Source organism: Orcinus orca, chromosome 17 (assembly GCF_937001465.1).
Source record: "Orcinus orca chromosome 17, mOrcOrc1.1, whole genome shotgun sequence".
Classification (NCBI taxonomy): Eukaryota; Metazoa; Chordata; class Mammalia; order Artiodactyla; family Delphinidae; genus Orcinus; species Orcinus orca.
The window spans coordinates 20,096,574-20,108,840 of NC_064575.1; the positions used below are offsets into that span (position 1 = coordinate 20,096,574).

Consider the following 12,267-nt stretch of genomic DNA (forward strand, 5'->3'; position numbering starts at 1 on the left):
TTATCCATTTTGCATCCATTTGTTCCAGCACTTTGGCCTACTTACCCTAAATAATACTATAGTCAATATGCTACTTTTCACCAGGTTTCCCAAAATTTCTTGAAGAATTCTCAATTTTCAATTGATGAGTTTAGGTTTATGAAATACATGTTTCCTACTCTCCCTATATATGTTCATGACAGAGGACCAATTCATAAACTTATGAATATTTCCTTAATCTGAAAATAGAAGGTTCACATCAGGTAAAGAAAAAAAAAAAACTACTATAAGTAGCAGTAAAAGAACTAGCTGAAATCAAAATGAAAAAGAATGTGCAGTTAGATCTTCTGTGTATTTGTTTGTATGGAAAGCATGTCTCTGCCTAAGAGCTGACCACATCAAATGCCCACAGCAAATAAAATTAATTCATAAGTTCTTTGTAATTTTCCAAATTATAAATTATGCTTTTAATACAAGACTATTTTAAGGAAAACCTTTATGATTTCATAAGTTTTTTTATTTGTTTTAATTTCAAGAGCCTTAGGTTTTTCCTGGCTTATTAAATTTAGATTCATGTGAAGAGACCTTTTAATTTATGATTTTTTTGAGAATAAAGGTGTAGGAAAAGGAGAAAGAAAAATTAAATGAATCTGCTAGCATCTTTTTTTTATTTGAAGTAAACCTCATTTGCTATTGGATAATATGGGAAAAAAATTTTAATACTTCTTTGATCTAGTTACATCAAAATCTCTGCCATAGCAATTCAAATCCACAAATATTATTTCTGTCATATAATACTAATTCCCTATTATAAAAATAACTGATGCTCCAATTTTGTGTCCTTTCTTTGTGTTGGGGTGGGATGAAGGAATGGGGATTTACAGAAAGGAGTTCTGCGGTGGGCTAAGCAATGTCCCATGGTAGGTAAGGAGCCATGACACAAACCATCTCCACTTCTTAGTTTTTTCTTCGTCATCCTATTTATTTCTATTTCTTGATCAAGTTTTCCCTCTGCTAATACTTTTTTTAAATTTTTTTATTGGAGTATAGTTGATTTACAATGCTGTGTTAGTTTAATGTGTACAGCAAAGAGAATAAGTTATATATACATATATCTCCTCCTTTTTAGATTCTTTTCCCATATAGGCCATTACAGAGTGTTGAGTAGAGCTCCCTGTGCCATACAGTAAGTCCTTATTAGTTATCTATTTTATAAAACCATCTCCGCTTCTGATTGCTTTCCCAGTACTAACTTAACCCAACTGACTAATCACCCTCTCTCCCTTCCTCACGACTTCCTCAGGAAATTCTCCCCCAAACTACATCTCCAAATTATATATACCACATTACATAAGAATTTTTTTAAATTAATTATTATTATTTTTTTTTAATTTATGGCTGTGTTGGGTCTTCGTTTCTGTGCAAGGGCTTTCTCTAGTTGCAGCAAGCTGGGGCTACTCTTCATCGCGGTGCACGGGTCTCTCACTATCGTGGCCTCTCTTGTTGCGGAGCTTAGGCTCCAGACGCGCAGGCTCAGTAGTTGTGGCTCACGGGCCCAGTTGCTCCGCGGCATGTGGGATCTTCCCAGACCAGGGCTTGAACCCGTGTCCCCTGCATTGGCAGGCAGATTCTCAACCACTGCGCCACCAGGGAAGCCCCTACATATGAATTTTGAAAAAAGAAAATTATTGGTAACAAAAATAACAATTCATCATTTACCCTACTAAATTCTAGGTTTGTCTTACTTTGTTTTGTTTGTTTTAACTTTCTATGTCATGTCAGGGAAACTGGGATCCACCATTGTTTTGTTTCTTATTACTGCAAACTAGGTATAATTTCAAACATTGTACCCAGTATAAAAATTTTCTTCCATAACAGAATTATTTGAAGTCCCATGGTGTTTTTGTTTTGGTTTTTTGGGGTTTTTTTGTGGTACGCGGTCCTCTCACTGCTGTGGCCTTTCCCGTTGCAGAGCACAGGCTCCGGACGCGCAGGCTCAGCGGCCATGGCTCACGGGCCCAGCCGCTCCGCAGCGTGTGGGATCTTCCCGGACCGGGGCACGAACCCGTGTCCCCTGCATCGGCAGGCGGACTCTCAACCACTGCGCCACCAGGGAAGCCCCCACGGTGCTTTTTATAATTGCTTTACAGACTAGCCTTCTATCTGAATGTCAGTGCTACTCTGGAAATTACAGCACTTTCATATCATAATATATATTGATTATTAACCAATGCTAAGTATTTTAATTGATGCCGTTTCACGTTATAATTGCTACCTGAATCTATTCACGAAATTTAAATTGTTTTTAAATCTAAAATTGATCTTCATTATTATACTTTGTAAGTATTTGGAATTGTTGTCAGACATCGGCAATTTTTATATGCAAATAAGTTACTGAATGTGAATTAAAAGGACAATTATAGCAATAGCAGAAATTACTTTAAGAAAACTTCAAAGGAGGTTTGTTTGCCTTAGGGGATCAAAACTGTATAACTCTATACTCAGACACATTTATATGGAGATATGGAACAGAATGACCTGGTGCCTATCGGCATGAGTGAGACTTTTATGAATGAACATCAGTAGTGATGCTCAGAAGGTATGATTGACTTCATATTAACATATAGTCTACTTGGAAGGGGAGATTTTTAGACAAAGTCTCACAATTGGCTTTCAGAAAGACACACCTTGTTCTGTTCCCACATGTCTCATCTTGAAGGCTCTTTTGAGCTCCAGCTTTAATTTACTAGTCCCCAGATATGTATAATTTACCAATACCCAAATCGTGATCACTACCATTATCTTATTTCTTTAATCTGTGTTCAGGCAGAAGTGCATTACTGAAAATGTCCAGAACCACGAGGATTGGAACTTTCCCAATCCTAAATTCCTAACACCTAATTTTCACTGATCAATTGCTTTTTAGCAGACTTCCATTGCAGGGAACACTTATTATGCTTTATCTGTTTTAAACTTTCAGCATTGTTCTCAGCTCCCCAACTCTTTCCGATTCCCTGATTATCAAAAATGATAAAGACCGCTTGGTGTAAGCTTCCTGAACACTACCTACCAGACCTCCCCTCCCTCTCTCTCTGGCTCCTCTTTCATATGGGTTCAGAGAAGGGAGGCCATGCCATCATCACACTAGCCTTTTCATTCATTAGGCAATCAGTCATCTGTTTTCTTCTCACTAACCTATAAGCCAAGCACTTAATGGGGTTGACGATAAAGATGAATAAGCCCTGGTTCCCAAAACTCCAGATGCTGGTTTGGGGAAAGGACCCAGCAAGGTCAAGCCCGTGCACAGCCTGTACTACAGTCCTCAGCTGTCAGCCAAGGAGAACTTCAGGTTGGAGAAGATGGAGATGTGGGTGGTCAGAGACATCTCTGGGTCACAGCTGGCCAAGAGCAGCAAGAGGGTTCTCGTGGACCCTGAGGCATGGATCCTGCTAGAAATAGGTGGGTGGAGCCGCCACAGCCAAGGGCTTTGGGAAGTTGACCACCAGTGAGGAGGAACCCCCAGCACTGGCCTTCCTGAAGCCCGAGCATGGATGGGCGCCCCGCACCGAACCAACAGCCTGCAGACCCCATCCCCACCCAACGTGTGCTTAACTTCAACAGGGAGTTGAAGTTCATGCCAGTTGCTCCTGACAAGCTTAATTGGAACACAGAGTAAAATTCCTCTGATGCCATGTATTGATTGGTGGGTGTATCTCCCAGAAATCCTGAGCATGAAATTGACAACTTAATTCTTATACTTTGTTCATTTTGTATTGATGAAATCTGAAGACGCTGAGACATTTGAGAAAAACATATATATGTGTATATATACATACACATATATATTTCTTCTCTATTGAGAGACACCTGCAACTGAATAATTGTGACTATGTAACAAGTCTTAAAAATAGGTGTAACCATATAATAAAACCATATAATAAAAAAGTAAAATATAATTTTTAACAAGTCTTAAAAATAGGTGTAACTGTATAATAAAATGGGAAATGTGAAAGGAAACTAAAATTAATTTTGTCAGAGCCGTAAGGAAAACCAGTCAGGAAGAATTTTTTTCTTAAGTAACTTGGCATTTGACTCTGAAGGTGCTTAGAATTGGGGCAGGAGGAAAAAATAGAGATGGTGAGGAGGGGTGAGTTTAAGTCACTTTAGGTAAAGGAAGTAGGAAGATGCAGAGAAACAGCATACTCGGGAAATACAAGTAGGTGGATGGGGACCACAGTAGATGAGACAAGTGGTGGGAAATGACACCAAAAGGGGAAGCCCAGCCTGTGAGATCCCTTTACCATGCAAAGGAGTCGGCTCTTCACCATTTAGTAGGAAACATTAAATGTGTTCTGAATTTCAGACAAGAAATAGAACGCCACTGTAGAGAAGGAACTGAGGGAGGGCAACTAGAAACACAGCTTAGCAGGGTGCTTGCTCGTTCATTTCTTCAACAGAGCAGCATTTACCAGCCGTCTGTTAGGAACCAGACATAAAGTATTATTCTACTGGGGTAGAAAAATTAAAACGCGGTCCTAATCTCCAGGAGCTCGCTATCTTGTGGGAGTGGGTGTTGGTTGGCGGAAAATAGTTTAATATACAACACGATTACGATATCACGTGGCATGTGCTTTAACATAATGTTGATCAAAATAAGAAATGTAAGAGCAAATGTAAAACAGATTGGGAGAAAGAATGTATATTCAGTTGGAGATTTACTGAAATTGAATTGCTTATGGCAAATCTACATAGACCTTGCTAATAGTATTTGGGATAGAAGTCCAAAGCTTGGATGAGGTATCTGGCCTAGAGACACAGATGTGACTGCCATCAATGTGTAAGTGATTGTTGAAGACATGGGTGTGGATGAGATCACCTTAAATAGTCGAAAGAATTACAAGTAAATAAAGAACAGGATCATTAGAATCTTTTTAGAGTGTAAAGAATATTGTAGTATTTGTTCAAAATATTCCCTGCCTTTTCCTACTGGTTGCATCTCTACCAAATGTACTCCTTCCAGGTCTGTCCCGGAGGGAAAATTATAGTTCTTGACTAATTAATGTAAATCTGGGCCTTGTGATTTTCTTTGGCCAATGAGATGTAAGCAAAGGGAACATTAGCCACTTCTGTGCAAAACTTTTAAAAGCATGTAACATAATTCTGCCCTCGTTCTCTCTCGGGCCTCAATGTCAGCAATCAGTCCCAGAGCTAAGAGCCAAAGGTGTCCTGTGATGAACACGTAACTTGAACTGAAGAAAAACTGAGATTTTGAAGGTTGTTTACAGTAAAATACTTTTGCCTGAGATGAATAAGTCAGGATGAGTAGAAAGAAGTATGAGAGATCAAACAGCAATGATGCTGTGGAAATAAGATTTTGAAATATCCAGGAACTCTGAAATATTTGATGTGAGGTTTTAAGAATGAGTCCAAAATGAATTTGGGATTTTTGACTTGAATGACTGTGGGAAGGTGACCTTGTTATATGAGGTAGGACAGAGAACCCTACTACTACTTTTATATCAGAGCTTGCAATCAAATTCACTTTGGAACTGAAGGAAGAACAAAGCTGTGATGTTGAAATTTGGACGTATTTTGTTTAAGATGCCTCTGGTATATTCAGGTGGAGATGCCTACTAGGCAGTGGAATATAGGGGCCTGGGGTTCAGGATAGGTTTCTGAGCAAGATGGGGACACCCTGAGAGACTGCCTCCAATCAGAAAGTGGTTGAAGATGGAATTCTGGAGGAATCTAATTTTTAAGGGAAAAATAAAAGAAGAAAAGGGATTAAAATAAACTTAATAGAATAGTTAGAAAGTGATGAAAAAGTGATGTTTTATATACTAAAGTGAAAAGATGCTACCAGAAGTGCCCTCAAGTGTGTGGACCACTGCAGAGAAGTAAATAAGGTAACAATTTGAGAAGTTATTGGAGTTTACAATTAAGAGATAAATTAGATTAGCACATTGCAGGAGGGACGTGTAAATCATCCTGTGTGCAAATAAATCTCATCGTGTCCTTAAGGGAAGTTATGCAAGAGTAATTTGTAAACTCTACCAGCACTGAACAAATATTAGTCCCTATTATTAGTTTATTTTGGTTTATTATTATTATTAATATTAGTTATTAATAATAATATTTATTATTATTTATATTTTTATATTTTTGGTTTTTTATTATTAATTATTATTTTATTTTTATTTTATTTATTATTTTATTATTATTATTATTTATTATGAGTTTCATTTTGGTGAGTTATCAGGAATGCAGTCTGGGGGCCAGATCAGAAATGGACTGTCACTTTGAGAGTTACCTGTAGCAGAGTGATAGTTAAATACATGAGATTTAAATGAAATTTTCCAGGAAAGAGTGTAGAGAGAAAAGCAGGGAAACGAGGACAGCGCATTAAGCTTATTCATTCTGTGGAAACTGGTTGAGGACAACGATACACTAAAGAAGTCAGTGCTTATGAGAAGTGGGAAACATTAGACAATTTAGAGTCACAGTGAGCAGTGTCATCAAAAGGGAGGACACCAAGTGTTCCAAGCTACAAAGTCAATGACAATGACTCTGACCCAGCCCTTGGAACAACCCCCGACTGGGGTAGATGAAATGAGTGTTTGTGGCAGAATGACTGCAGGCTATGATTAAGAGTGTGCAATTTAGTGAAGAGTAGGGCATTTTGAGAATCCAAGCTTCAATCAGAGAATCCTGATGGTGTCCCAGCTGAAAGCGTGGTCAGGCAATGGAGAAGGAAGAGAGCTTGTAGAGAACGTGTGTATCAGAACCTTCATTCTGAGCAGAGGGCCGATGAGGATGCCAGCCAGATAAGACATGGACCAGAGTTTTATCACAAGAGCAGAAACATAGCAGTCAGTTCAGGGAAAGACTCCAAACAGTAGGAGAACTTGAAGACCCAAGAAGGAAGCAGCAATAATTAAGGGAGTGAAGACCTGAAATTGAACAACTTTTTCCTGGGAATGTCCATACCTGCTGCTACAACATCCTTCTACCAGGCCTTTCACTGAGGATATTGGTCCCTGGGTCACAGTTTTCCTTTTCCTTCAGTCATCATTATGGGTCACAAGTTGATGGCCTATAAAATGTTGCTCTCATGGTGTTTGGATCTTCACTACTCAAATGGCTTTCATTCCCTCTCTTCAGCAAGTCAGTCTCTAACTTTCTGTTAAGATCCTTTTACCTCTGTTACCTCCTCAGTCCTGCAAGCTTGGAGCTTCAACTCCCCCAGTACTTCCTGTCCTGTACCAATTCTTCTCCATATCTTAGGCTCAGCACACACCTACTTTTCCCTCTTCCCTGGAAAATAACGTTTGTCGAGTATCTACTGTGTGTCAGATCCTGGGCTAAACTCTTTATATTAAATTTTCTCCATTTGTTCTCCCCAAAATTAAGAGGTAAGGGCTAGTAACCTCCCCATTTCAGCTCAAACATTTGAAGGAACTTCCCCAAGTTCACAGAACCTGGTGGAGCCTGGAAGTGAGCAAGGCAATCAGGACTCCCAACGTTGTGTTGGTGTTCATCCTGCTGTATGTCTTTTCCAAATATTCCTTCCTTGCACAAGACCTGGCTCTCGTGGCCAATCTTAGTGCCACTGCTCAGGCCAGCACCCTTCCTTTCCTTCCCTTTCCTTTCCTTCCATACCTTTGCACATACCAAGTCAGTTCCTAATTCCGAGGTGCCCTAGTTGCCTACTTCCATCATGCCTATTTCCAGGCTGCTGAGGGTTATTGGAGAAAATTAAATAGCTGTGCTGACTGCCTTCATTACATTGTCATGATGTCCCAACCTCAGCCGGGCCTTTGCAAACACTGGCAATCCCTCTGCTCCTCTCTCAACAGCTCTTTCCCATTTCCCAGCATCTGTTCCAAATCTGTCTAGTTTTCCTCGAGTCTGCTTTAATTAAAAACATTCTTAACATGGCTTACTAGGCTCTCCGGAATTGGCCCCTTCCCACTTCCCTGGTCTCCCTGAGGGCTGTGCTCTCTCTTATCTTTGCTAGGCTCTAGCTGCACTGATACTTTGAATCCCTTTGTCTTGTCCCTTTTGGATGTTCTCTTTGCTGAGTCTGGGAAGCTTTCTCTTGCTTCTTTGTTTAACTAAGTACTCATCCTTCAATGTTACATCATCTGATGAGCCTTTCCTGACCTCCGAGATTAGCTTAGATCCCAACACCACATTTTTTAATATTCTGCTCATTTTTAATGATTCGTCTGAAGCCAGCCTTCCTCTTTAGGTGGCTAATGATGTGCAGACAGTAACAATGTTGTCTCATTTAAAAAGTTATAGCCCCAGCACATGGCATAACGCCCAGCCTTTGAGAAGTGCATGATACATATTTATATTTAACTGGAATTGAAATGTTGGCATTAATAATCATATAGATCATTTTTTATTCACAGACTGAAGAGACCTGGAATACCTTGGTTGTACACAGAATCTGTGAAGATATAAAAGGTACATACAGTTGAGGTATTTTGTGCTGACAATGAGCTGGGGCAGAAGAGCTTCTCAGATGAGATATAAGACCTGTGAAGGTAAAGAGCAGATGGGGGTCTGTGGAAATATGGCTCTTGGTCTTGACCCTGAAGGAACCAAGATGTTTTGTAGAATGGTCTATAAGATGGTATCATTTGTTCAAAGACAGACCAAAAACTAGGAAATCAAAATACAAAGGAAAATGTCAGCCATTGGGGTGAAGGTGTTAATAATTCAGAAAAATGTTGTGCTCTACGAATGAATGAATTGGACCAACTAAGCTATTGAGAACTGTGGGACCTGGGACATTTTTATTCTTACTGCCTTCTCTCCGCTTACTTCCATTGTCATCCCTTCCCACCTGACATCTCTATCCTCTATCTGAGGGTTGAGATTTACTCTTGTGCTACAAACCTGGCGACACACTATACTGGGAGCTGAAAGTTGCTGAGCTTGGGTAGAGAAGTGAGTAAAAAGCAAAATGAACAAAGGTAAACAGGTGATGCAGGTCAATCCTAAGTTCAGGTTAAATTTAAAAAGGTCTGATTTATTCATTCACTCATTAATTCATTCAAAATGTGGAGAACAGGGAAGAGGTATAACTGTGAAAATGCTGAGGGGAGAGGATGGGGATACTGAGCTGGGTCCTTCAAAGAATTCTGTACCATAACAAGACAGGAAAAGTATGAAAAGTTTCTGGCTTCTAACGAGCATGACTATTTGAGGCACACCTCCTTACCTTTCCCCAGTTCCTCTTCTGTAGCTTCTCCTAGATGTCAGCATTCCCAGCAGAAAGAGCTATATCTGTTCTCAAGTTTCATAAAAGCACTGGGCTTGACTCCCAATGGCCCCAACTGCATCTTACATTTCTCTGAGATGGGGTCAGTGACACCACCACTGTAAAGTCCCAGGTCTGACCACCAAGAAATCAGGGGTCACTGCTTAAGAGTACACCTTGAAACATGCAGGGTCATAATTCAAACAAAACAGTAAAAAATATTCTCAAACCTTCCTTTTTCAGAGGGGGCAGTTTATTGATCTAGTGACTACAGACACCTCATGCATTCCTAGAGAAGGTTAAACCCCAGGCACACAACCAGACCCTAGATGACAATATTTAGGAAAAAAGATTTTAGAGGACTTTGGTCTGGCGGGTACTAAAGGCATATTATTCAGGACTCTTTTTTGGCTTCAAGACAGAAACCAAACTCAAATGGACTTAAGATGAAAAAATGTGAAGGCTATTTACTGCTTTACAGAATTGCAAAATCTAAAGGAAGACTGCTGAGTGCATAAGAATCCATCATTGACATGACTGGATGTAGGAGCTCAAATGAAGTCACTAGGGTCTGGTCCATTTCAAAGTCTCTGCTCGGCATTCCACAGAGAGGGCATGGTACCTCCAGCACCACTTCTTGTTGTCAGCAGTCCCAATGGAAAGAGCTAGGTCTTTTGTCAAGTTTCATAAAAACACTTGACTCCCAATAGTCCAGATTTTATCTTCTGTTGAACCTGGCCGGGACCAGAAAATGTGCTGAGTGGCTGAGTCCTGCATCACATTCTCACCCTTTCAGCTTAAGGTGGGTCAGCCTCATCCCTATGGAGTAGATTGAGAATAGGGAGAGGCAGTATCCCAAAGAAAACTAGTACACTTCTTATGAAAGAAGAGGGGAAGGATTCTGAATCGACAGAAATAATAGATGTCCATAATAATGATGTTTCTAAGGAAAGAGATTTGTGATATTGCCTGAGTCAGAGATGAAAGGGACAAAGATGTTTCTTTCTATTAGTTAGGATGTTTTTTGTTGTTGTCATGGTTGTTAGAAGATCCAGAAATCCATCCTAAACTAATTCAAAAATGAAACCCATTGGCTTGTATAACTCAAATATGGAAGACTGGGGCTGCCTCAGGGACTGGATCTAGGGATAAGAACAATCATCAAGACTTTCTACTCTCCACCGCTTCCCCTTATCTTGCTTGTTGGTTTTGTTTTCTTCTACCACTGAACTTCCTTCACCTAGTGGTGAAACGGAGCAAGACCCTATGGTCTTTCTTTCCTCCCATGTCCTTCACCTGCCTTTTGACTGTAGAAAAACTTTACCTAAAGAATAAGTTTAACCAGAGAAGTGGGAAAATGTAGAAGCGAAGGAAAACAGTCAAGCAAGACTAAATAATAATAGTTCAGTCATCAAGTAAAGTCGAGGACCTTTAGTTCCTCCTCAAGGGTAATAGGTAATATTCTGAGTCATATGCTTTGAACTGTCTTGTAGATACTGAAACCTTCAGCAGGTGGAAGAAGTTAACTACATGATGACCAGACCGTAGCCATGACATAAACTTCCATACTCCCAAGAACTGGCCTCAAAGAAATGGGAACAAACCAACCTTGGAACTAAAGATTAACTGTACTTCAAGCAATAAAAATGATGCTGATCAGACAACCACATGACCCAGTTCAAGATGACCGGTAGAGATGACGGTGCTGTTTCTGCATGTAGTCCCCTCCCTCCACCTTTAAAAGCTCTTGCCCACTGATTGTCAGTGGGGGCAGTCAGCCTTTGGACACAAGTCTGCCCTCCCCCGCTTGACTCCCCCCTCTCATTGCCGGCCTCAGAAATAAAGCAAACTTTCCTTTCCACCAACCTTGCCTCTTTATTGTCTTTAGAGCGGTGAGCAGCCGGACCCCACTTTCGGCAACAGTGGTAAACATGGCTCCCTAGATCCATATCCCCACAGTTTAATCAAAAAGAAAAGGGCATTTTACAAATCAAAACTACAACGAGGTATCACCTCACACCAGTTGGAAGGCCATCATCAAAAAGTCTATAAGAACAAATGCTGAAGAGGGTGTGGGAAAAAAGGGAACCCTCCTATACTGTGGGTGGGAATGTAAATTGGTGCAGCCACTATGGAGAACATTCTGGAGGTTCCTTAAAAAACAAAAAATAGAATTGCCATGTGATCCTGCAATCTCACTCCTGGCCATATGTCCAGAGAAAACCATAATCTGAAAAGATACATGCACCTCAATGCTCATAGCAGCACTATTTACAATAGCCAAGACAAGGAAGCAACCTAAATGTCCATCAACAGATGAATGGATGAAAAAGATGTGAGATATAGATATATAGATATGTAACTGAGCCATGAAAACAGAATGAAATAATGCCATTTGCAGCAACATGGATGGACCCAGAAATTATCATGCTAAGTGAAGTAAGTCAGACAGAGAAAGACACATATCATATGATATCACTTATATTTAGAATCTAAAATATGGTACAAATGAATTTATTTACAAAACAGAAATAGACTCATAGACATAGAAAACAAACTTATGGTACCAAAGGGGAAAGAGAGGTGAGAGAGGGAGAAATTAGGAGTTTGGGATTAGCAGATACAAACAGTATTATATTATATATTAATATATATATAATATATTATACCATATTATATTGTATAGTTATATATGTATATAACTGAATCACTTTGCTGTACACCAGAAACTAAGACAACTTTGTACGTCAACTATACTTCAGTAAAAAATTAAAAAAAATAAAAGATAAATAAAATTTAAAAAAAAAAGAAAAGGGAATTTTATTGTCATTTCTAGCCTGAAAAATCTGGAGGAAAAAAAAATTTTTTTGACCAGCTTGAATCATTTATTTCTATCTTGATCTAGAAGGGAAGTAGAGTCTAATACCTGAAGAATAGCAGTTTGCTGGGTAAAGATGAAGTCAGTAGCATAAGTTCTCAAACTTCTTGTGCCATAGACCTCACTGGCAGTCTAGGGA

The 12,267-nt window shown here is 39.6% G+C and overlaps 1 long non-coding RNA gene across 1 annotated transcript in view; it reads right to left on the minus strand.

Moving 5' to 3' along the window:
• Positions 1 to 1,331: 1,331 nt before the first annotated feature.
• Positions 1,332 to 12,267, minus strand: part of LOC125961650 (uncharacterized) — a 109,621-nt gene continuing 98,685 nt past the window's right edge. The window contains exon 3 of the long non-coding RNA XR_007472625.1: positions 1,332 to 1,637. This is a non-coding gene — a long non-coding RNA (uncharacterized LOC125961650). The remainder of the gene's footprint in view (positions 1,638 to 12,267) is intronic.